The sequence below is a fragment of the Canis lupus genome, chromosome 19 (genome assembly GCF_003254725.2).
Source record: "Canis lupus dingo isolate Sandy chromosome 19, ASM325472v2, whole genome shotgun sequence".
Taxonomy (NCBI): Eukaryota; Metazoa; Chordata; class Mammalia; order Carnivora; family Canidae; genus Canis; species Canis lupus.
In genome coordinates, this window is record NC_064261.1 from 41,442,491 (window position 1) to 41,469,484 (window position 26,994).

Sequence of the window (26,994 nt, forward strand, 5' to 3'; positions counted from 1 at the left end):
CTGGCATCCTGATCTTGGACTTCCTAGCCTCCGGAATTATGAGAAATAAATTTCTGTTGCTTAAGCCACCTAGTCTATGGTAGCCTATTATAGCAGTTCCATCTGATTAAGACAACTATACATGCCCAAATCCTCATTAAACTGTAGAAGAACTGGGCTATGTGACTTTATATCTCTCATATCTAGCATAAGATTCCATTATTAATGGCAATACATGTTTAAGTTAATCTTGTTAGAAGCTTTCATAAAATCAATTTGCTTTTAACCATTTCTATCAAACTAGTTTTGACTTGAAATCCAAAACAGTTCAGTCTTTGTAAAATTTGGATCTTTTATAATTGATTTCATAGAGAAAGTGTAAACTATTAGAAATTATAAGCAACATGTGCAGTTAGCACTAAGGTTAGTGTACAAAGTCTAATCTATATGTAAAGGCAATAATCAATGTCAATTTTATTGGAAAAATGGCTTTTTAAAAAAATCATTTGCCAGCTTAACAATGGAGGTAATTCTACAACTTGTTGAGACCAGGAATGACAATGAGTTAGCTATCCTTTCATTACATTCTAACACATAGAAAACAAACCTGACTCCCTACATGATGATTTGGAATATTAAATACTTTGACACACATCTAAAAATCCCCATAGGAATTCTCTGTTACAACTTAATTAAAACACTTCTGGAATCTGAGATCAAAATGGGATGTAGGGATGAAGAGTGGTGATCCCAGGAAATAGAACTGATATGAGTTACCGTCAAAACTCAAGCAGAAAAATTACAGAATGTTGGAGTTTCCCCCACAATAGCTTGCAATATGGGGCCAGGAGCATAATGACATGTCTGTCCTGATAGAGTATAGGAAAAGAAAATAGACTTCAAAACCTGAAAGACAATTTGTTCTAACTCTCTGAAGAAAGTCCATGGTATTTTGATAGGGATTGCATTAAACGTGTATATTGCCCTGGGTAACATTGACATTTTCACAATATTAATTCTGCCAATCCATGAGCGTGGAATATTTTTCCATCTCTTTGTGTCTTCCTCAATTTCTTTCAGAAGTGTTCTATAGTTTTGAGGGTATAGATCCTTTACATCTTTGGTGAGGTTTATTCCTAGGTATCTTATGCTTTTGGGTGCAATTGTAAATGGGATTGACTCCTTAATTTCTCTTTCTTCCGTCTCATTGTTAGTGTATAGAAATGCCACTGACTTCTGGGCATTGATTTTGTATCCTGCCACGCTACCGAATTGCTGTATGAGTTCTAGCAATCTTGGGGTGGAGACTTTTGGGTTTTCTATGTAGAGTATCATGTCATCGGCGAAGAGGGAGAGTTTGACTTCTTCTTTGCCAATTTGAATGCCTTTAATGTCTTTTTGTTGTCTGATTGCTGAGGCTAGGACTTCCAGTACTATGTTGAATAGCAGTGGTGAGAGTGGACATCCCTGTCTTGTTCCTGATCTTAGGGGAAAGGCTCCTAGTGCTTCCCCATTGAGAATATTTGCTGTGGGCTTTTCATAGATGGCTTTTAAGATGTCGAGGAATGTTCCCTCTATCCCTACACTCTGAAGAGTTTTGATCAGGAATGGATGCTGTATTTTGTCAAATGCTTTCTCTGCGTCTATTTTCTTTTTGTGAGGGGCTAGCTACCTTCTCCACTGATAATGTGACCCAATGTTTTTCAGGCAATGTGAACACAAGCCTCACAAAATAGTTGACTATTCAGTGTGGGGATAAAATGAGACTAGGATAATTCTCTTCATACTTCCTGAATTGGAAGAGAAGCAAAAATTTACTTATCAATAAGCTAAAACAAAAACATTAGAAGAAAAGTAGTAGTATGCTTCCACCTTCTGCCTCCATTTTTTATCCCGGTTTTTGTTGGTAGCTGACCTGGGGTGTTGAAGTTCCATCGAGAAACCCAATACCAGATCAGAAATTCATGCAGCCACAAAAACATAATTTACATCTGTTTCACCATCTACTATAGATCATATGCTACCAAAGTAAGTTCAATGCAATATGATGCCTATTTACATGAGGCCTCCTAATTAACTTAATGATATTCCTTTGATATTTAGAATAACTATAAAACACTCTTTCTGACGTGGGTATTGATTTGTCATCAACTCTGAAAGAAAGTTTTTAAAGAATAAATTTTTATGCAGTGCATTTATAGTTAATATATAAAAGACTTTAGCTGGGAACACCTGAGTGGCTCAGCTGTTGGGCGTCTGCCTTCAGCTCGAGGCTTAATCCCGGGATCTGGGATCAAGTCCCTTATCGGGCTCCTTGAGGGAAGCCTGCTTCTCCCTCTGCCTATGTCTCTACCTCCTCTATCTCTCTGTGTCTCTCATGAATAAATAAGTAAAATCTTAAAAAAAAAAAAAAAAGATGTTAGCTGCATCCATTCCATGCCCATTAAGTACTATTTTTCCTAATATGTACCTTTCCCCATGCCTGAGGTTTGTTTTTTGTTTTTTGTTTTTTGTTTTTTGTTTTTTGTTTTTTTTTTTGGCTTCCTCTCTTTACACAACACAGGCCAAATAAGTGTGAGAAGCCAACTAGAAATAACTATAAATTGGGGAATAATATCTTTGCAATATGAGTTTGGACAGAATAGTACAAGGGAGAGTGAAGTTGAATGTTTGCCAAAGATAGACAAGTTGAAAGACTCAATGAAATGCTGTGGAGTATGATCTAAGTGATCTCCTATCCTCCCTTTGCAGAGAATGTGGTATCGTAAATTTAACTAGCTTCCTCTTTACTCCAGCAGGAAGGGATCAGGCTCAACTGAGACTCTGTTCAGGCTTCAACAAAGAGCACCAATGTGGGGATTTCTCCCTTATGGGTAGGAAGGGACCAAAGGACAAGAGAACAGTGTCAAAGCCTACAGATAAGCATGGGTGGAAAAGTGACCTATCTAGGGAAGAGCTTGGCTTTCAGAGATCTGAATACATATCTGGAAAAATGGTGACGTGGGTCTCCTACAAGGTCCTGGATTTCCTGATCCCCCCAAAGTGAAGAAGACAAACAGGTAAGTGGTGGATTTTGAGCATTTACAGTAAATAGAATATTTAGAGGACAAAGAGGCTTTCTCCAGATGCATTGATAGGAGCCTGACAGAGCAAGCTCATAGGAACAAAGTTCCCCCCTCTTTTTTTGCCCCATCTGCATTTTTCCAATAATCAGAAATGGGTCTCAATGAGATGTCAAAGAAAGGTAGGGCCAGCAGCAGGAGAGAGGAAAATCAGGAAGAACAATCATAACATACACCCAACAAAATAAAATTGCTAGAGAAAAAGAATAGGTCCTAAAAAGTACATAGGGAAAGTCAAGTGCAACACCAAAAAATAATAATGGAAAGATAATATGGAACTCTATAGAAATATATTTGAAAACCTAAAGTAAATGAATGACTTGCTAGCAATGTACTCATTTGCCAAATTAAGTAGCAGGAAACTTGGATGGACCAAACTCAAAAGAAGAGATTCCAAAGGTGAATAAAGATATATTATTGGAAAGGCTCTAAGAAAACTATAAAATACTAAATAAATTTAACATGAATGACACAGGATCTATACTTATGATTTTCAACCTTGGATTTACATTAAAATTATGTTGGGGAACTTGAAAATATCCTGATGCCCCCAGACAAAACAAATCAGAATTTCTAGGTGTGAACTAGGACCAGCATCTTTCAAAGCTTTTAAGAATTCCAATGGCAGTATTGAGTTCAAGAGTCATTAGTCTATATGAAGAAAATTATAAAATTGTATTAAAAAGTGTAAAACAAAATCTGAAAGGAACACACAACCTTTGATGAGAAAGCTTAATTTCATGGCATTGTTCATTCTCCTGAATTAATTTGTAAATTTAATGGAATTTCAATCAGAAACTCAACAACTCCTTTTAATTGGAAAAAAAAATGACTTTAAGGTTTGTATTAAAGATGATTGTCATTAACAAAGAACAGTCAAGAAAAATACAATAATGATATACTAGTTATTAGAAAATATCATGACTAATTAATTCATCATTATATAAGACAGGACAAATAAATCAGTGGCACAGAATAGAGAATACAGAAATGGCATCCAATATGTATGAGAACGTCACAGACGATCTACAGGGTAGTTCAGTTACATGAGTAAATGGATTATTTAATAAATAGTACTGATACAACTGGAGGTACACTTGGAAGAAAGTAAAAGTGGACCTCCATGTTTTAATGTTTAGTAGCAAACTCAAAATTGTCATTTTTAAAAAATTGTTTATAATTTTTAAATGAACAGTAAAATAATTAATAAATTTGTATATATACATACATACTTATGCATACTTCTAAAGAGACTTCGTGTTAAAAATAGGGATGAGTGGGACTTTCTTAACCAAGATTGCTCTATAGCTTCCCTTCTCTCTACTTTCCTCTGGCAATCATTTCAATTCTTCCCCTTCTCCTTTATTCTTCTCAGGCCCACAAAACTACCTCCTATAGCATCCATCCAGTTGCTGAGAAATTCTTACCATTCCCATCTACTCTTCCACTGGAGGCTTTGGGAACTCAGAAGAAGGGAAATGGAGCCTGGAATGATCATTCATGTGCAGCACCTTCCATGCAGCATCATTCATGATACCCTCACCAAAAGCATGAGAGCATGGAGACTGCTTTGGGTCTAGAATCTATCACAAAATTCTAGCTTCATGATGACTAGAAGAAAAAAAGTGGTTACTTTGCCTTTCATTTTTCTTTTTAATAGAAATATATTTTTTCTTTGACCATTTTTTAAAAGATTTATTTATTTGAGAGAGAAGGAGCGAGTGCCAGGGAAGGGCAGAGAGAGAGAGAGAGAGGCAGAGAGAGGAGAGAATCCTCAAGCAGACTCCCCGCTGAGGGCAGAGCCTGAAACAGGGCTCTGTCCAATGACCCTGAGATCATGATGAGCCAAAATCATGAGTCAGATGCTTAACTGACTGAGCCACCCAGATGCCGCACTCTGACTTTTCAGTTGAAAGTATTTGATATCTTAAGCATTTAATTGGTCTAGAAATTAATTCTGCTAAATTAGAAAATCTCTATAGGAAACTGGCTTCAAGTATATTTGCTAAGCCAGCAGAATAGCCTGTGGGAAATTATATTGACCTCGATCACACAGTCCATCCACTCAGTCCATCCAAATACCCATGCAGGCTTTGAATAGGATTTTTTTTTTTGTCATACCTAAACACCTATAAACGTTTTGCAATGGTGTAAATGTAGAGGCTCAGAATTATTTTATTAAGATTTTTTTTATTATTAAACATACCAGAAATTATATGATCAAATAAGTGCTACATCTCCAAAGTATCCCATGACATTGCCACTGCTGTTGCTACAATTAGTAGTAACTAACTGTTGCTCTTTTCTCAGAATTTTACTTAGAGTCTGTCAAAGATTCTTGGAGTCTCTTCAATGATTTTTTGAAACTATACGTGCAGTCTGAAAATAACCAAAATCATACAGAGTAAAATCTGGGTAGTCACATAGAATAAAGTTGGAAAAATATGTGTAGTTAGATAAAATATAGTTGGGGAAACTCCCTGAATAATATTGTGTGTGAGCTCCCACACACATACGTTTCAGTTTCTTAAAGGTCTCAAATTTGTTTGAACATAATTCTAAATATTTACTGTTTCTGGGTAACTAAATGCCACCACTCACTAGGGATACAGCAGTTATTTGGGGGGATTATATTTGCTATCTCATGGTCACACCTTTTAAATGCTGCACAGATGCATAAATGTCTTTATTTCTTCTTTGAGACCCGTATGGTCCATTCACCAAAGCAAAGCCAATCTGCTCAACAGTGGTCCAAAGTCTTGCTATCTCCAACTTCAAGATACTATTTATGTCACAAATACTGCTGGCCTAAGGACCTTCCTCTGCCCTTTGTCAACCCTGTCCAGCATTGCTTTTGAGACCTGACTCTGGACCCTCTCTAGGTATTCTATTCTATATGAAAAGAAAATTTTTCACTTGCAGCAGCGCTTGCTTAAGAGATGGCAAAATTAAATGTTGTATTTCGTTACACCGAGTCCTAACCAGCTGAAGTTGATTAACACTAGGGGCTGGGAATGACAAATGACCCCGACCAAAGGGACCCTTTCTGGATCTAATTCAATATGTTCATGAACCATAGACAAGGGAGGCTACTTTCCAGAGCTAATGCACCGACCTCAGTCCTAGAAGAAATGTGAGTTTTCAGTGCTTAATTAGCACAAGCGCCATAGCCTTTTTTAGCATTTAAGATCCCAAGCTTTGCCTTTTAGGCCCAAATATTCAGGGGATTTCCTCACCAGCGTGTGCTTCCTAATAAAGTCAGCTCCACAGGACACCCTCACCTCTGTAGGCTGTGGTCTTATATTATTATTGTCGTCTCTAACCTCTTCTGCCTCACTGCTGTTTAGTTAGCTATTGTCTCAGAACTTCTGGAGTGTATTGTACTATGTTTTACTTTAAAAATATGGTATGCCTGGGTGGCTCAGCAGTGAGTGTCTGTCTTTGGCTCAGAGTGTGATTCTGGGGTCCTGGGATCAAGTCCTGCTTCGGGCTCCATGCAAGGGAGCCTACTTCTCCCTCTGCCTATGTCTCTGCCTCTCTCTTTCTGTCTCTCATAAATAAATAAATGAGTTTCCAGTATTCTTATTTCATCAAACCTGCCATAAAATACACCCCTAATACATCTCTTTATCAATCCTGAGTCAAGGTCATATTGCTGTAAAGCCATTTCTTTTTTTCATCCCTAGAGACAGTGTTCCTTATATTATGGTCTCCAGATAGCACTAAAGGATCACCAGGGAGTTTCTTAGAAAAGTCCATACTCGAGCCACAGATCAGACCTGCTGAATCAGAAACTGTGGGGGTGTTTCATCAGGCCCTCCAAGAGTCTCTGATCACAAATTCAAATTTGACAACCATTTAACAGGCATACTGCCCCAGAGTAGTCTCTCAAAAAATGCCTGTTAATTTGACTCTATTAATCCTTCCTTTCAAGCTATAATTAAAATTAAGGGAACCCAGCAATTCTAGGCAGAAAATAGGAAAAAGATACAAAAAATGCAGTAGAAATTTAAGGCCCATAGAGGGAGCTGAGTCTTCAAAATTAAATACAAAATACCTGTTTATCTCCTGTTTGTTCTTACCTTGTCTCATCCAGGCTGTGTGATTCCACATACCTCGCTGACTCTCCTGGTTGTCTTCTGCACTGTTACACACAAGTCCTCAGAGAAACTTATTTAACTTTCTGTCCTTTCTTCATATTTCAGAGTTAATGTCATCATAGAAAGCCAGCCATCTCTGCAAAGCTGCATGATTTCTAGAGAATCTGGAGTTACTTAGAGATCTCTAGCAAAACTTATTTCTCTTTGTACTTCTTCACAAAACATAGGGCTTTCTGATATCTCACATTTTTGAGAACTACCAGAGTTTTCAGAGGTTCAATGCAACAGCCCCTTAACTGATAGCTCCCTGCAGAAGCAGGAGGCACCAATTGCTTCAGGCCAAGATAGAGGTTGGAAATAAGAACAAGCCAGGACTTGGAATCGGATGCTGATTGACAAAGCAAGAGAGCAATGAACTTTCTGTTGTTGTTGTTTTTTGGGTTTTTTTTCCCCTTGTGCTAGGCCTTTCTAAATGATAAGTCCTTTGAGCACATGGTAAATCTTTTTTGGTTAGTTCTTTGGACCAGTGCCTCTCCACCTTATCAACAATACTTGAATCATCTGGAAGAATTTATTTTTAAATTTCTGGGCATGCGCCCCATAAATCAGTAGTTCTTAAATTTTCCCCGTGATCCCAATGAGTAGCTAAGGCTGAAAAACACTGTTTTGGATTCCCTAATTAAAGATTGTGAACAATGAGTTGTCTGCCTATTTCTCAACATTCCTTTTCCTACAGTAAGCTCCCAGAGGTCAGACCACAAGTGAATCAAAGAACTGCACAAAAAAGGGAAACTAAGTTCTCCCTCAAAAGCTCTAGTATCAAAATAAGACACAATTACATGATCAACAAACTCTGATGCTGTCTCTTTTTTGCAGCTGTTTTTTATCCTATCTACCCAGGCACCCTATTTCTGCCATTATGATAAAGAACCCACCATTATTGAAGAAAACTAACATACCTGCTAATAATAAAGCTTCAGTAACACAAAAGGTAACTCTTTTTGATGGACTTTTGCATTTTCAAAAATTACCTGAAGAGAAAAACATCAAACTCATGGGGCTTGAGAATGGACTAACCCAATGCTAATGGATGCATTTCAGGTTAGGAATTTATCTTTGATCTAAGAGGCTTCCCATTATGATCTGGGGAAAAGTGTCCTGCCTTGGAAAAAGCAACTTGCAGATTTCCAGACCCAGCATCCCCAGAAATGATATGGAGTATGAGCTGAAAGATGATATGTTACTGATTGATATATTTATAGATATAACACAAGAGAATTTCTGGAAATCCAAATTGTTTTTAGTATGGGATGGGAATCTCCTTAAGTTTTAGAGCAACATTGATACATATCAGTTACAAACCTTGCTAAATCAACCCCTCCAATCCTATGTAAATAAAATTCATTGTCTTGGTTAAACTGAAGACATTTCTAACTCATAGTCACCAACAGCAAAGTATAGATATCAGACATTTGGATCTAAAAGGTAAAGACAACTTAAAATGCAATCCTAAACGGGGGTTCCAGGGTGGCTCAGTTGGTTGAGCGTTAGACTCTTGGTTTTGGCTCAGGTCATGATCTCAGGGTCCTGGGATCTAGCCCGACATGGGGCTCTGTTCTCAGTTGGGAGTCTGCTTGAGAGTCTCCCTCTCCCGCAGCCCCTCCTCCCTCTGCTCCTGTGGGCATGCATGCTCTCCCTATCAAAGAAATCTTTTTAAAAATGCAATATTAAATGATTTCTAAATTATTCAAAGCTCAGTATTTTTTTTACACATGTTTAACCTTTTGATTATCAACTTTCTTTTAGAGAGTAACTGAATAGGAAAAAACTTACTAAGTATAAAAAGATAAAAGAGGACTTTCACAGTTTACCAAGATTCACATTACTTATTTAAAAATCAAACAAAATTCTGGTTAAAAGAGAAGAAGGAAGGCAAGGAAGCTGCTTCATGCATGTTGCCTTTAACTACTATCTGAAGAAGATACTATCAGGTGATTAAAGAAATCACTGCAAAAACACTATTCCACTGAGAACACTTTCTCCAGAAGTAAGGTCTAGAGTTGTAGTCACTTATGGTGGGTGAATAGCTCAAAACAGGGGTGTGGTTGGCAATTTAAGTATGAAATCAGATTTCCAGTGTAATCAATCATCTAATTGCACATCCCAGTGTATTCCACATTTGCACATTTAATTAATTATGTCTTAATTGAAATCATTCTGCTCATAATGATTTGTTTTAATTTCCTTTCAAATAAAATTGCCAAGGGAAAAATTCAGTTTTGAATTCATTTGTAGGGGAGATTTTATATATATTGAAAAAAAACTAAAAATGATGGATTTTCAAACTGTTTCCTAAAAAGAAAAAATTTTTTTTTCAGTTTCTGTAGAGGTGCAAATGAAAACATTGAAGACAATCCAGATAAATAAATTGTATTTCATTTGAATACTCATCTAACTTTGAAGATGGAAAGAATATTCTTTTGTTGTGGATGTGGCCGTTATAATATTGGTATAATTAGTCTTTCAGCTGCAACTTAGATTCTTAGGTCAGTGCAAAAGGACTTGTTTATTTAGAAGAGGCAATTCTCTGTTAAAGTGGCTCATTAGTCTTAGATTCTAGGTGCACATGGTCTGGTCTACAAATTAAAACAGCTATTTAAAAATCCCTTTATGAAAATTGTCCCTGGTAGAGCACTTCCACATGCAATGGGGTCTTTATTTCTACATCTAGACATTCCAGAAAATTAGAAAAGGTGGGGTTTGTATCTTTAGATATGCCACAGTTGATAAATCCTAAGATTTAGATATTAACAATTGGGCAAACTCTCATTTCCCATGATTTTAGATTTGAAGTCATCTATTAGTACTAGGAAAATAATGTCAGGAAATGCAGAGAGAGAGAAAGTTCCCAGTTTTGTTTTTTGGGGGGGTCTGTAATTGGAAGTCAGATTAGGCTTTTAAAATTAATTACATATAATGTCACACAAAGGTCAATTTGTTATTCACTTGGGAGTCACTGTTCTGAAATTACTTACTCAGATCAGACATCTAACAGTTTAGCTTTAACTTAGGCACTTAATTTATCATCCATTATAGCTTCTGTTCCATACTGATCCTTGCCCTGAACAAGATGTCATTTCATAAACCCAATTAAACATGGTACTTACTGTGGCTTAAATACCAAGACAGATTTAATGTATTGTCCAATTTCACAGATCAGCAATGTTTCTCTTCCTGCATCACTTGCCATGACAGTAACAGAAGTGAACAATCTGTGCCAGTGTATGGGCGAGAATTAAAACGGTATAAATATTGTGTGGTCCTGCAAGTAAGACAATTGGGAGTTCTTCGCTGAAGGTGTCAGTTTTTGGATATATTTTGAAGTTAATCTATATATATGAATTTCAGCCTTTTTCAAAAAAGGCAGAATGGTTTCTGGAAGGCAGTGAGTCTCTTTCCAAATTATTGAATTGAAATGCTCAATCAAGGGGCACCTGGGTGACTCAGTGGTTGAGCATCTGCCTTTGGCTCAGGTCATGACCCTGGAGTCCTGGGATCGAGTCTCACATCAGGTTCCCTACAGGGAGCCTGCTTCTCCCTCTGCCTGTGTCTCTGCCTCTCTGTGCCTCTCCTGAATAAATGAATACAATCTTTAAAAAAAAAAAAAAAGCTCAGTCAATAAATAAACCAGTGGTATTTTCATCAATATTTGAGTTGCTTGTTGAAGATGGTGTTTTTTCCCAAATTAGAAGAGGCTTCTAGTTAATTTATGTAAGTGAGAAGTGAACATGGAGCTCTTGTACTCTTGCCTCACTGTGGGCTCTGCCTATCTCATTCTCTCTTCTCAAGCCCAGGCAAACTCATTATGATGTTGATGTAAACTGGGTCAGATAATGTTGCCTAGCTTCTCACTAGACATAATCCCTTATTGCCTTAATTTATAATAATCATATTTTATGCATGTTGCAACAAGTTTAAAGAATGTAGATTTCTCCCCAAGTCTGAGGGGATAGGCCATGATTAGTCTAAGCCATGAATTTTGAGGTAGATTGTTTTATTTGTTCATAATTCTTTGTTCCTTTCCCACCCTTGCATGCTTCAGTGAGGGGGAAAAAGTACCTCCCTGCTGCATTCGACTTTGGCTTGGCTATGATTGCTTTACCAGTGGAATATGGGTAGAAGTAAGAGAATGCCTATTTTGAGAAAAACTACTAGGAAGTATCATGTATTTCTGCTTCTCCTCTTGCACTACTGCCCTGAATTGTGAAAATCATGAGTCCCAGCTAGTCTCTGTTGTTCAGCCTTCTAGGAATGAGGGACTTGTGGAGCACACCTGACCTCCCTCATGGTCTGATGTAGAAATGCTGTGACTGATCCACAAACTCATGAGCCAGAAACAATAAACATATGTTTGTTGACATGTTAGTGTATTTCTTCAGCTGCATTATTGTAGCAAATCTAATTAATACAAATGTTGATTTAATTCTTCTTTTCTTGTGATTGGTTTAGGGATGAACATATGACCCTCTTGAACCTAATCTGACATATTTAAAAAAGTGTATTATGGGAGGGAGCTTAGAGTAGGATTTTGATGTCTGATGAAAAAGAGAAGGCAAAAAGTAAATGCACTTTTACAATTTTATTGGCTTTTGTTTAAAGACCTAATTATTGGAGTTTTGGTAGTTATCTTTTAACCATGAAGAATACACAGGATGAAAATCAAACATGCTAAGGGTAGCAGAGCAGAAAGCTAGAGAAAAACTGGATGCTTAATGACATTGTTGAACTGCCATAGAAAACCTGGTAGCCATCATTTCTAGAGGTATTATTATTTTAAAAAAAGCCAGAAAAAGGAAAACAAAACAGCTGAGTTACACTACTGCTTAAGCCACTATTAGTGACTCTTCTGTTAATTGCAACCATATGCACCCAACTAACACAGCATGTTCTAGTAATATACCAAGCAATGCAGATCGTATATATACAGATTTTTAAATCAAAGCATCATAATATATAAATTGTACTATTTCTCATTTAAAAAGGCAAAATGACATTCGTATATACAATATCATCTCTGTACTATAGGACCAATATCTGTGTCATTTAAGAAAATATCTGCCTAATATTCTATCCATGATTATAACTGTCTTTGTATTGAATTAGGAATCTAAAAGCTCAATCTCAGTGAGTTATTACCACAAAATAAATTTTAAAATATATAGAAAGATGAAAAATGTGAAAGAAAAGCTAAATGACATAGAAATTAAATCCATAAATCATAATATCTACCTAAAGAAGTCAGGAAGGAATAGAACAGAAAAAAATGAAAATAAAGAAACACTCAAAGAAGTAATAGAAGAAAACTTTAAAAGGTGGACTACTGAATCACATTCTATAAAGTCATTATTCACGAAGTGCAAAGTTAAATGAATTTTTTTGTAAAGACTCTAGAAGCAAGAACAGCTTTTGAGTATGTATGTGTGCATGTTTATGTGAAATATTTATTTTAAAATACTTTTTTAAAAGATGTATTTATTTATTTTAGAGAAAGAGAGAGAAAGCAGAGGGAGGGACACAGGGAGAAGGACAGAGAGAATCCAAAGTGGCCTCTTGGCTGAGCATGGAGCCTAACTCTGGGCCTGACCCCACAACTCTGAAATCACGACCTGAGCTGAAATAATGAGTCAGATGCTCAACCAACTGAGCCATCTAGGCACCCCTTAAGTTACTTAAATTGAAATATCACATATGTATATATAAGGACAAATTCTGAGCTTGATGAATTTTTACAAAGTCAATACAGCCATTTAATGATCCACCTAGTTAATAACTAATACCCAGCAACTCTGTCAGATATATTCACCTAGGACGTTATTTGTGATATTCACCTATGTTGTTCCACATAAAAGTAATACATATTTATTCATTACTTTATAGTATTCCATATGCAAATAGATAATAGTTTATCTTTTCTTCTCCTGATGGACATGGGTTGGTTTCAGGTTTTGGTTATTATGAATATGATGTTTTATAATTATGATGTTTTAATATTCTTGTCCCTTTTTTAAGTGAAAATGTATGGGTTTACAGATAGATAGTAGAAGCTTTATCTCTATTTCTGGAGAAACCTGGATATCTAGATTTTTGGCTCTTGGCCAAGATAAAAAGCAATGAGATTTATAATGTAGAACTTAAAGTTAAGAAACAAGTCTGGATGGCCTGCAGGGTCAAGTTTTTTGTTTTGTTTGGTTTGGTTTTGGTCTTGCTGATGGTTTGTAACTGGCCTAACTTGCTTGACAACATAGCTTAATTTTTAAATGTACACCTTAGAGCAGTATGCTTTCTGGAATGTTGTTCCTTCAAATATCCAAACTTTGGGAAAATTTCCATTATAGATATAGCTCTATATATATGTTTAGGACTGAATTCACTAGTTCATAAAGTACACATATGTTGAGTTTGGATGATACAGCTAAGGTTTCCAAATGATTAATTCACACTCCTACCAGTAGTATGTTAATGATCCAATTTCTTCACATTTTTTTTTCATTACTGGTATAGATTTTTTGTTTTCATTAGCCAGTTGTAGCTTTTCTTAAAAAAAAAAAAGGTTACTTTTTAAAAATTTTTGACATAACTTCAAACTTAGACAAAAGTTGCAAGTATAATACAAACTAATTTATTTTTGAATCATTTAAGAGTCACTGGCCAGCACCCCAATTCCTCTAATACTTTGTGGATATGTAGGAGAAAAAGGATTTCTCCTACATATCCACAACAAACCAGCAGCATTGGTTATACTGTCATTCATACATTGCTACGATCTAATCATCAGACCCCACTCAAGACCCTTGTATTCACACTTAGCTATTCCTGTGTATAGTCACCCCTCTGGCTTTATTGTGGTTCTGATATCCTCCCTATATCTATATACCCCAGAGAGTTTCTGTATACACCACACAGAACTATCAATGAGTGTTTTATCTTACATAACTGTAATACAATCATCAAAGCTAGGACACTAGTAATGACATTGATGCAATAGTATTAACTAAACTACAGGCCTTGTTCAAATTTCAACTGTTTTTCCACTAACATCCTTTTTCTGTTTCAGGATTCTGTATAGGACCACATCCTGCATTTGGTTGTCCTGACTCCTCAGTAGAGGAGTTTTTAGAACCCTTATTTTTAGAACCTTGCCATCTCTGAAGAATACTGGTTGGTTATTTTGTGAAATATCCTTCATTTGGGTTTGTTTGATGTTTTCTCCTGATTGGATTGAGGATATGCATTTTGGGCAGGAAAAATCAAAAGCGATGCTCTTTTCTCAGTACAACATATCAGGTATTATATGATAGTGACAGTGTGTCTTATAACTGATGGTGTTTACCTTGACCACTTGGCCAATGTTGTGTCTGCTGGATTTCTTTACTACAAAGGGATTATCTTTACCATTGTAGCTAATAAATATCTCAGGGGAGATAATTTGAGACAATGCAAACATCTCTTTTACCCCAAACTTTTGCCACTAATTTGAGCATTCATTGGTGGATCTGATCACTAATGACTATTATTGTGGCAATTGCCAAATGGTGATTATCTATCTCCTTCTTTCTGTCTAAATTTATTTAGAATTTTTCTTAAGTGCTATCTTATTCTCCCTCATTTATTTATTTATTCAATTATTTATATGAATATTACAGATATTTACAGATATTTAGTCTATGGGACAAAATCCAATAATATAATTCTTTATTTTATTGCTCAAAATGTTTGAATTTTGACCATTAGCATCCTCTTCAGGATGACTGCTATGTTCTTTCAACAAGTATCCATCTTTTGCTTTATTTTCTACTTTTAAACCATTTCTTTATTTTCTGGGACTAAGATGTTCCAAGCTTTCTTGTGTTTTTCCTAGCTTAGTCCAGGAATTAACTATTTTTTTCAATGAATATTGGCTCCTTTTATTGAAAAATGGTGTTTAGATGTCAAGATCTAGGTGCCAGGTGTCCTAACAGAGTATCATTGCTTATAGGTCCTCTTACTGAACAAAGATAAGGAATATATATGTATATATTAACCAATGCATACAGTAAAGCTAAAATGATGAAACTTTCTTTGAGGAGGAAGTGGCAATCTCCCCACATTCTCTTTCTTAAAAATGTCTCCTTGAAATCTTAATAGGCCCAAAAAGAGATCTGACCTTTTGATTTTACAGTGCAAATCTGGGGATCTGCTGATATTTGGAACTGTAAACACATATCTCTAAAATTAACTTAGAAAATTTTCACAAGGAAACTATCATCAGGTGTGGTTCTTTGTCTTTTGAGGAGATAAGAAAAGTTATTCTTTTGTCTGCCTTGCTAAAGAAATTACATGAAAATCTGTCCAGACTTTTTGCCACACTTTTTTGATAACTTACATATATATAAATCTATTAATTCTTACTTAGAAATAAATTATGTTCTCTTTTCTATATTGGTTCAGAAGGGTCTATTGTTGCAGAATTGTTTTATTTCCCCCAAACACATGCACACACACACAAGTACATATATCTGTGTGTCTGAGTCTTTGCTTTAAAAAGAAAGGTTGCTCTTGGATGCTTAAATATTGGTGAACAGGTACTGGTAAAAAAAAAATGCAGAATAAAACAGATTTATAGATTTGGTGACAGAGAATTAAGGAATTTTTCACAATGGGTATCAATTATCTCTGAGAAATAGAAAGTAGCTCACTTGTTGAGAGTACCAATAGAATTGGGAGGGGCGAAAGTTTGAGGAAAGTAGAAGTTTATAAAATTAAAATAGTTACTGCCAACAATGAGAAATAGGTTTGATTAAAAAACAAAGCATGCGTGGTTACTGAGTAGTTCCTTGGATGAGTTCACATTGATGACTGCAGCCATAATCTACATTGGCTTTAACGACTTACTCCAAGGTTGCCTCTGCTGTGCTGCTCACTATCTCTCCTCCACACCCCTCGGCCAGTGGTTCACTATCCCAGCGGCACATCAGATTCATCTGGGCATCTGTTAAGAAACAGTGCTCCCTGGGTCTCACCCCCAAAGATGCTGTTTTAACCCTTCTGGACTATGGTGTCAGTATCCAGTATTTAAAAAGTCCCCAAGTGATTCTAAAGTGACTGAAAGTTAAAGAACCACAGACCCAAATGTACTACTCATCCTCTCCATTGCTTGCCACAAATAAACTACCCATGGACGTCATTTGTGAGCACAATTGAGTTTACTGAAGATTGTAAATTGTGAATGGAATAAGGAAGCAAATTTAGTCAAATTTAATTTTGATTTTAAAAAATTTTCCTATGGCCATCCCAAGAACTGGAAACATACGTTGGGCCTTTACCCACATCATCTTCAACCTCAAACTGTTTCCCTAGCTCCACTTTACCCTCTACCCTAGTCTCTTCTTACCCACTTCCTGATCTGTCTGACCATGGGAAGTAAAACTTCTCACTCTAATGCAGAATGATTCAGCTCCTACTAACAAACTGGTGTCCTCCACTTTCTTGCAGCATGATCTATAGCTATTCATCTCCTTACAGTTTCTGAGAGGCAACATTTTACATATTATCTAATTTGTAGAATCAGGACAAAAGGTTGAGGCTGACTCCAAAGCTTTTCAGGCCGGAGCTTCTAAGGAATACATGTCAGATATAGACTTGCAGGATGAACATAAGATATTTTTCAGTCATTCAATAGTTACTAACAGCCTGCCATATGTTAAGCCAATGAAGGAAAACAGATAGACAAATAGATACATACAGTGTAATCAGTACAATGGTTTAGTAAACATAGGAAACACACAGTAGAAATACCTAAACAAACTAGGGGGATGGGAGGAAGAGGAGGTGAAGGAGCCCCAGACAGTAAGAGCCCTGGGTTGCAAGCTAGCTTCCTAAATCCAGATTGACAGAATTATAGAATTAGAGCATCACAAGAGATGTTAGCAATCATCTGGTTGAATCGTACCCTTTTGTGGATTAGGTAATAGAAGTCTGCTGTCTAAATTGAACTGAGTTGTAGAAGGTCTCATAGCAAGTTAGCGGTAGGATTAAATTAGAATCTGGACCCATTGGTTATGGGTCTAGTGATACTTTTCCTAATAGGTGAGCTTCTAAGATCCTAAGGGCCCTGCTACAGCAGAGGGTAGGCCAACAAGAGTTGGTGGTGGCAATGAGATCTGAATCTGCACAGCTGATACCTCTACCTGCAGGTGATTGACACGGTACTCCCAAGTGGCTCTGCTCAAAGGGGACCGAGGAGGGAGAGGTAGATAGATAATCGGGCTTCAGCATGGAGTGAAGGGAAGGGCACGTCCTGAAAATAGAGAAGAGAATGGACCATCTGAAAGAAGAACCACTCTAACAAATGTTAGACTTTTAAATTAAAAGCAAATATCTCCCAGGCATATGGCAAGCTTTGAAAAATTCCAAGAGAATGAACAAGAGCAAATAAGGATAGAGAAAGATGACTTTGGGATCTTGTGTCTGAAGTAAGTGAAGAAGCATTTTGGGGCATAGCAGGCAAGGAACACACACACCATCTAAGGAGAAAACTCAGATAAATTCACAACCAGCCTTTAAAAAAAAAATCCAGTTTGTGTGGAGTCGAGTGAGTGAGTGTAGATTATTTCTCCTCTCACTGTGGTTAGAATTGCTTAAACGCAGACCAAACAGGGCAAAAACATGATGCAATGAGGGCTGTTCTATTCAGCAGTTCTCCTTTCCTTTTCACTTCCTACCACAAGGGACTAACATAGAGAAATCCTCCCCATTCAGTTAGTTTGACATTCCCCAATTTCCACATTTGTAATTATAACTCAGGAAACTTCTTTGCTTGGACAAAGATTGTTCTTATATTTAACATAAAACTCTTCCCAAGTGTCCACTAGTTCACCCACTAAGCAATTTCCTCCATACACACCAGAGGTCAGTATTGGCCTATTAATTTACATGAACTATTAATTTTTATTTTCCCAGTTAATAAAAATGAAGAACAAAATACCACAGATCATTGTTATATTAGAATTTGGTATGAATTCCTTAAGAAAACTTCTTCTGGGAGGATATATATGTATCATGAATGACTTAGGAAAAAGAAGAAAAATTTTAAAAGGGGGAAAAAAGCCATGTAATGAAAGTGACCTTTATTCTTCAGGAAAGCATTCCTAACTAGTTCCGTGCATTTTAATTAAGCAGCTTTTATATGATAGTTAGTATTACATGTGAGAAATCTTTATAAATAGTAGTATTAACTTACATGCTGCAAGTTAATTGAAAGCATAACTACAGTGTTCAGATAGTGTTCAGAGCCCAGGAAGTAAGAATCCCATATAACTCTACATACCTAAAATAGTATATCAGTTGTGGGTGGCAAAGTTAGAGATAATTTGAACTAATAAGACAGGGATCCAGCAATACAGCAATGACTGTAAATACCTAGAGAAGTTCAAAGATCTATGGAAAGAAGAAAAAACCTAAATGCAGATATTACAACTGTCTACAGATGTATTAAAGGCTTTCCACAGGAAGGAAAAATAGATCGGCAATGTTCCTGTAGTCAGCAAGGCACAGAGTTACAGACATCAACATTGCGACTTCATACGAGAATTTTCTAAAACCTATGGCTGTTCCAACATTTTTGCCTAGGGTGCCATAGAAACAGTTCCAGCGTTGAGAATCAGGGTAAACTAGATGAATGCCAAAATCTTGTACATTCTAAGGTTATAGGGGTATAACCTTGTGATGTCAAAGAGCAGACATTCTCATGGATTCCACAAATAATAAGCCTCTTTCCAAGCATATGTATTCTAGGCAGCACCTGCTTCAAAAAGCCCCCTGAATCCTCCAGAACAGTTTGCTCATCATGGGTGCCTCTAATATTTTAACCATATATATTGCCTTCTGTCATCTTTTGAAACATATTGTACATTTTTGTATTATTTAGCTTTGTGTTTTTATGTCTTATCTGCAAAACAGATTACTCTTTTAGGAATACCTGTTATTTTATCCTCTGTAATACTGAGTATAATACAATGGAGTTAGTAGATACTCAGATAATATTCGTAAAGTGAATTGATTTCTCTATCTATAAACTGGTGAATAAAAACACCCACTTTCCCTGCTTCCCTGAGTAGTTTTGAGGCTCAAATGAGATAATGTGTCTTAAAGCACTTTGAAGAGTTTAAAAGTGCTGTACAAATGTAAGGCATTATTATTTCAGAGGGGGTTCTCTCAGTTATAACCTTCCATGTCAGCTTGAGCATAATGGCAACCAAGGAACATTTTTAAAAAATTAATCTGAAAAGAGACTTGTCCCTTCTGGGCACAAATTATAAGACTCCTGAAAAAAATGTTTGTGCATATTTTTTTGTTTGTTTCTAAATAGCATAATGAGCTATGGTCTTTCAGGGAAAATGTTGCTCTGATAGAAGTAATTCACAATGTAGAAAATTGCCCTTGTGTACTTCCAGGACGGAATTGCAAACAAATGAGCTATTTTGTCTTCTCAAGCAAAGGGACTTACTGGGCATGGGTGGCAGCTGTTCAAGTCCATCTGGTCAAGAATTCACTAAGATCATAATGTGAAACTAGCTCAAATGCAGATTTGCACGACAGCCTGCAAATGTTCCTTTGGAGACAAAATGGTTTCTCAGGCCAATAATCTGCATTTTTTAAAGTCTCTAAATATGGGTTTATGGAATAATTCATAACAGCTCTAAGAAACTATTATGGCACACCAGGAAAGTCATCCATATTGCAAGGCATACTTGTTCTGTCGGACTGCATACGTTTGTTTATGGTTGCCTTGGTCATATCACAATTTTATAAATAGTTCATTTATTTTTTTTAAGAACAACTTTTCCAGACAAAATATTATGAGCAAATGAAGGACATGGCTAGATTTTTGAAACATCTTATTAACTTTGAAATGCTATTTTAAAACTTAAATAAGATGATAAGATATGCCTGCTGATAAATAAGAGGGGAAAAGAAAAATAATTAACTGGAAGTTCATAAAAGCTTCTCAGCAAATAAACAGATGAAAAAGCAATAAATGATAGGATTACAATCTATAATCTACCTTAATGGTATATTTACATAACTTCCTAAAATAGTTTTATCACTTTAACATGCTTTTTCTTATTAGGATATGTGAAGAATGTTGTCAGGTAGGATGTGTATGTTTTATAGATGAGTGCGTTGATGTTAAAGCAGGATAAGTGATTGATTCCGTATCCCCCTCTCCAAAGCATGACTAAGATTAACACTGAGAATCATTGCTTATGCCTGGAGCCAGTCTTTTGTCCTGTTTGCTGCACATCTCTGGAGTACCCTATGCTGACAACACTGCCTCCGAGCCTTCTTCTCACCTTGGTGTCTCTACCTTTTCAAAGCCAAATACCTGCCTCTTCTCTTCAGTATCCTCCTGGAATTTCAGGAACATTGATGAATAAGGAAGTTATTTCCAGGTTTGTTTCAAAATTATCCTCTAGTGGGCTGGGGTTGGTTTACAATTGGGGAAGAGAATCAAGACGGCTTAGCAAAATGTCCATTAGTTCCAGTGTTAAGGCTAGAGGCACCAGGGCAATCTCATATTTCCCTAGGATGTCCCAAGGAATCCCTGTTATGGCCATATCAGATATCATTCCACCAGCCAAAGGTCACAGGCTTCAACAACTCAGAGTAAAGAAACTTTTAGCAGTCCTTGGGCAGTCACTAGTCATTCAAAGAGTTCCAGGGACCACTCAGGTGTCTCTTCAAAGGTTTAGGAGGCAGTGGGGAGACCCTGATGGTCATTTCTACCAGAAACACAAACTCAAGGCAACTCTGCCACTTAGGGGGTAATGTTGACTTTTGAAAGTTACAGTAGGTTATCACCAGTGTCTCCTTCTACCTATTCCAACAAGCACTGCAATTGACTCATAAAACTTTCATCCTTTTAGGATATCCAGCTCTAGTTAATTTGAAAGGGTGAAATGAAACAGGCTGACACTTGATTCAGAAGTTGTAGATAATGAAGTGATTGAACTCACAACTCCCATCCTATAGTCATCAGGGTTCATTCATGGTAGACTGCCTGAGGATAAAAGAGCAGGAGTTAGGTTCAGAGGCTATCTATTATAAAGGCTCCTATCGACTTATTTGGGCCAAAAGACACACATCATTAGCATCCGGGAGGTAAAACTTCTAGACACTCTGGGCCAGAATGTCTGGGTCTGATTCACAATCCTCATAAGGGACCTCTGGGTGGTACACATTAGGTTTTGAGCAAGCATTAGTAAATTAATGTTTATGGAAGGACAATCGTCTGACCTAAGGGACTATATCCTGATGAGCAAGGTTCTTATAACTTACTGTTAAAAAATTGTATTTCAATTGTTTTGCTTGTTTTCTCTGTCATCCAGCATGAGTTTCTTGAAGAGAGAAGCTGCGCCTTGTTTATGTTCATCTCCCCAGTGGCCAATATAGTTCCAGGCATCCATCCAGTGTTTTCTGAATGAACAAACCAGGTAAGTCCAGTTACTTATTGCCATAAGGCTTAGGTGAGAAAGGCCGGGAATCTGGTAAAGGACTCAGTCTCTGAATATGATCTGGGCAAATGGATCCCATCACAGATATGAATAAAAACCCAAGCAGCATGTCCAGTACAACAGAGTAATAGCAGATTATACCCCAGGTAAGTAGATATCAGCAAAGTATTAAAATGAGATGTTGACTTACCAAACAGGTGGATGGAATATGAGACAATTCATTCTTATAGGAAGGATAGCAAATTGAAATGAGAGGAATTTGTCATTATCAAGGAGGGCTCAAGCTAATGGGTCAGGATCCAGGACTGGGATATCCCTTTATGAGAAGGGCAATGGCAGATATCAAAATGGTGCCTGGGAGCAGGCAAATAAGAATTCAGAACAGGAGCACCTGGGTGGCTTAGTCAGTAATGCATCCCTGATTTTGGCCCAGGTCGTGATCTCAGGGCTGTGAGATGGAACATAGCATCAGCTCCTGATTGGGTGTGGAGCCTGCTTAAGATTCTCTCTTTCCCTCTGGCTCTGCCTATCCACGCCCACTCCCCCACCCTGGCTCATGGGCACTCTTTTTTTCCTCTCTCTTTTTCTCTCAACAAACAAACAAACAAACAAACAAAAACAAAACACACACACACACAAAAGAAAAAAAAAAAAAAACCAACTTCAGAACAGTCTGAGATCCATTTACCAGAGCTAAGATATGACATCAGAGCAGAGGCAAAGTAAACAGAATCTAGACATGCAGCCATGTAAAACTACCCAACAACTACCCCGTTCAGCACTCAGTGGCACTGAGGGTCAAGGCAATAGTGAAACTACAGGAAGGCTTTAGGCAGTCACAGCTCAGGAAGGAAGAGACTTGCAGAGAATGGAAACCACGCCTGCCTGGGCTCACATTTGCAATAGTGAGTTTTATTTGGGATGCTCATTCCAAAAAATACGAATTTAATTAACTGACATATTCCAGGTTGTTTATAAGAGCTAATTTCCTTGGAAATGATTTTTTAAACGTTCATTATAGAATTTTTTTTTTGCTGTGTACAGTTTAGAAAAGGTATATTACTTCTAAAAGTTGGAATTGTTGAACTATTAGAGAAAGCAGGGAGGAAAAAAAAACCTCACGAAGTGCCTTCTCTAGCTACTCCTTACAGATGTATTCTTAAAATAATTACTTGACATATTTATATGTACATCTTTAGTTTAATATCTTACCTAATTGTCCAACAAACTAATTCAATGTTGTTTGCGATGCATTAAATGAACAAAAGATAAACTGGGTAATAGAGAATGCAGAGAGCCTAGTGGCCCATGAAATCACTGGATTTGCAAAGTGATTTTCTTTTCAGTGCTGTGCTCTATCTGAGAACAAAATCTGTTGGCAAAGCACTTTGGTGGCAACCAATGGATTAGAATATAGAAACATTAGGCATGCCACACGGGGTCAAACCAATGGTCCATCCAGGATAGCCTATTACAGAGGCAACATGAGAAGTTTTTTGGAGATCAAGACTGCCTGATGTGGTATCAGTTTATAACAATGGAAGCATTTAATATATCTTCCTAAAATCTAGTGAACTGACATGTAACTGTAATCTACCATTTTATACAAATTCCTGGATTTTTTTTTCCAGCAGCTCTCAGTCTTCGTGTTACAAGCTCCATGGTTGTAATGTCTGATATGTGAAAAGTAATATTCTCCTTTTCCTGCTTGTAGACTTCTAGATATTTCCAATGTTTCCTAAAACTTCAACATCTTATTGATATTTCAAACCATTCCCATCTCACTCTGCTGCATAGCAGTTCTCCATGTGTGGGCCCCAGAGCAGCAGGATGAGCTGGGAAATTAGAAATGCAAAGTCTCAGGTCCCACCCTGGATCTACTGAATCAGAAAATCTGTATTTTCCAAAGCCCACTGGATGATTATGAGGTATACTCATGATTGAGAACTATTACTATACACACACAGTAAGTTTATTCACTTACCTTCTGGCAAAAACATATCATTGCATTTACTTTTTACTTTGATTGTTACTTACCTCAGTTACTTTTGGATTCCTCTGATTCAGTTGGCAACAAAACCAGAATTTTATATACTGAAATACCAACTGAGGTTGCTGAAGGGAGGTGAGTGGGGGATGGGGTAACTGGGCATTAAGGAGGGCACGTGATGTGATGAGCACTGGGTGTTATATAGGCAACTGATGAATTATTGAATACTACATCTGAAACTAATCATGTACTATATGTGGACAAATTGAATTTCAGTAAAAAAAAAATGGAAGTGAAGAAGGAGAAAATTTTGGCAGTAAAATCAACAACTATAAAGCAGTTTAGGATCACTTAGTATAGGGGCAGGCACTATACCTCAATACCCAATAAGCATCACATTTTATTTATTTAATTTTTATTTTTAAAGTATTTATTTATTTGAGAGAGAGAGAAAGAGAGAGAGGCAGAGAGAGAAGCAGGCTTCATGCAGGGAGCCCAATGCGGGACTTGGAGACCCAGGATCACGCCCTAGGCTAAAGGCAGGCACTAAACCGCTGAGCCACCTAGGGATCCCCCTTCCACTGTTTTTATTAGTGTAGCTTTGTAGTAAGTTTTGAAATCAGGAAGTGTGAGTCTTCCACTTTTATTCTTTTTCAAAATTGTTTTGGGTATTGGAAATTCACTAACATTCCACATGAATTTTAGAAAGGTTTTTCTATTCCTGAAAACAAATGTCATTAGGTTTTGACAAGGTTTGCACTGAACCTCTAGATTGTTTTGCCTTGCATTGACATTTTAACAATATAAAGTTGGCCAATCCATGAATATGGGATGTGCTTCCATTTATTTACGTTTTCTTGGTCGTGAAATAGATATAGGGGATTAAGAGTACACTTATTGTGATGAGCACTGAGTAATGCATAGAATTATTGAATTATTATATTGTATATTTGAAATTAATGTAAACACTACATATGAATTACACTTCAATATTTGGATCTGCTTTAATTTCATTTAGCAATGTTTTGTAGACTTAATTGTACAAGTCTTTCACCTTCTTGGTTAATTCCTAAGAGTTTCATTATTTCTGATGCTATTATTGAAATTGTATTTGTAATTTGATTTTAAGATTTTTCATTGTTAGTATACAAAAATACAACTGATTTTTGTGCATTGAATGTATCCTGCAATTTTACCAAATTCTTGTTCTAGTTCTAACAATTTTTGTGGCATTTTTAGAGTTTTCTCCATATAAGATCAAATCACCTATAGAGATAATTTTACTTCTTTCTTTCCAGTTTAGATACCCTTTATTCCCTTTGTTTGACTAATTGCTCTAGCTCGAACTTCCAATACTATGTCAAATAAAAGTGGCCAAAGCAGAGGAGTGACTGGGTGGTTCAGTCAGTTAAGCATTTGACTCTTAATTTCAGTCCAGGTCATGATCTCAAGTGGTAAGATCAAGTCCCACATTGGGCTCCACACTGGCCATGGAGTCGGCTTAAGATTCTCTCTCTCCCTCTCCCTCTGCCCACCCCCCACCATGAACTCATGCATGTGCTCCTTTAAAAAAAAGAAAGGAAAAAGAAAAAAGTGAAAGCAGGCATACTCGCCTTGTTCTTGACCTTAGAGAAAGAAAGAGCTTTCAGTCTTTCACATTGAGTTTTATGTTCATTTTTCATTTGTAGCTTTTATTATATTGAGGTAATTTCCTCATACTCCTAGTTTTTGCATTGTTTTTATTATGAAAGGATGTTGAATTTTGTCAAAGGCTTTTTCTTCATCAAATGAAATGATCATGTGGTTTTTGTCCTTCACTCTGCTAATGTCATATATTACATTGATTTTCATGTTGAACCATCCTTGCATTCAGGAATGATTCCATTTGTATAATCATTTTAATATCTGCCGAATTGGGTTTGCTAGTATTTTGCTGAGAATTTTTGGATAAATGTTCATAAAGGAACTGGTCTGTAGTTTTCCTTTCTTGTAGTGTCTTTGTCTGGCTTTGGTATCAGGGTCATACTGGCCTCCTAGAATGAGTTAGGAAGTGTTCCCTCCTCTTCCTTTTTTTTTTTTTTTTTTTTTTTTGTAAAAGTTTGAGAAGCCTCAGTATTAGTTCTTTTTTTTTTTTTTTTGTATTAGTTCTTTAAGTGTTGGATAGAATTCACTAGTAAAGTCATTGGGTACAGGGCTTTTCTTTGTTGGGAGGTTTTTAATTATTGATTCAATCTTGATGCAATCTCCTTACTAGTCATAAGTCTATTAAGATTTCCTATTTATTCATAATTTTGTCTTGGTAGTGGTATGTTTATAGTAATTTATATATTTTACCCAGGTTATCCAATTTGTTGGTACATAATCATTCACAGTATTCTCTTATAATCCTTTTTTATTTCTATAGAATCAGTAGTAATGTCCCCACTTTCATTTCTGATTTTAGTAATTTGAATCTTCTCTTTTTTTTTTTTTTTCCTTAGTCCATCTAGTTAAAGGGGAGCCAATTTTATTGACCTCTTTGAAGAACCAACTTTTGGTTTTATTCATTTTATCTATTGTTTTTCTTTTTTCTATTTCATTTATCTCTGATCTAATCTTTATTATTTCTTTCTTTCTGTTAGCTTTGGATTTAGTTTGTTCTTTTCCTAGTCATTAAGTTGTAAAGTTATGTTGTGGATTTGAGATCTTGTCATTGCTTTTTAACGTAAGATTTTATAGCTACATATTTTCCCCATAGCTATACTTGGGCTGTGTAAGTTTTGGTATGTGGCATTTTCATTTTCATTTGTGTGTATTTTCTGATTTTCTTTGATTTCTACTTTGATTCACTGGTTGTTTAAAGGTATATTATTTAATATTTACAACTTTGTGAAAATTCCAGCTTTTCTTCTGTTATTTATTTCTAGCTTTATTATATTGTGGTCAAGGAAGATATCCTTTATGATATCAATCTTTTGAAATCTACCAACACTTAATTTGTGGCCTAACATATAGTCCATCGTAGTGCACTTGAGAAAAATGAGTATGCTGTTGTTGTTAGGTAGAGTACATGTCTTTTAGATCTAATTGGTCTAACATGTTGTTCAAGTCCTCTATATCCATACTTATCTTTTGTCTGGTTGTTCTATCCATTATTGTGAGTGGGGCTTTATCATAGAACCATCTATTTCTCAATTCAGTTTTTTTAATTTTTTGCTTCATATATATTGGTGGTCTGTCATTAGTAGGTAAATGCTTATAATTATTATGTC

General features: G+C 36.4%; 1 long non-coding RNA gene across 2 annotated transcripts in view; it reads right to left on the bottom strand.

Moving 5' to 3' along the window:
- LOC125753026 (uncharacterized) overlaps positions 1-26,994 on the bottom strand; it is a 50,051-nt gene that overhangs the window by 19,915 nt on the left and 3,142 nt on the right. Inside the window, exons 2-3 of one of the 2 annotated variants that reach the window (XR_007403839.1) lie at positions 21,578-21,715; positions 21,256-21,299 (exon numbers count right to left, since the gene is read on the bottom strand). This is a non-coding gene — a long non-coding RNA (uncharacterized LOC125753026). Of the gene's footprint in view, positions 1-20,093; positions 21,300-21,577; positions 21,716-26,994 lie in introns of those variants that run through there. The other variant, XR_007403838.1, reaches the window with a different exon arrangement.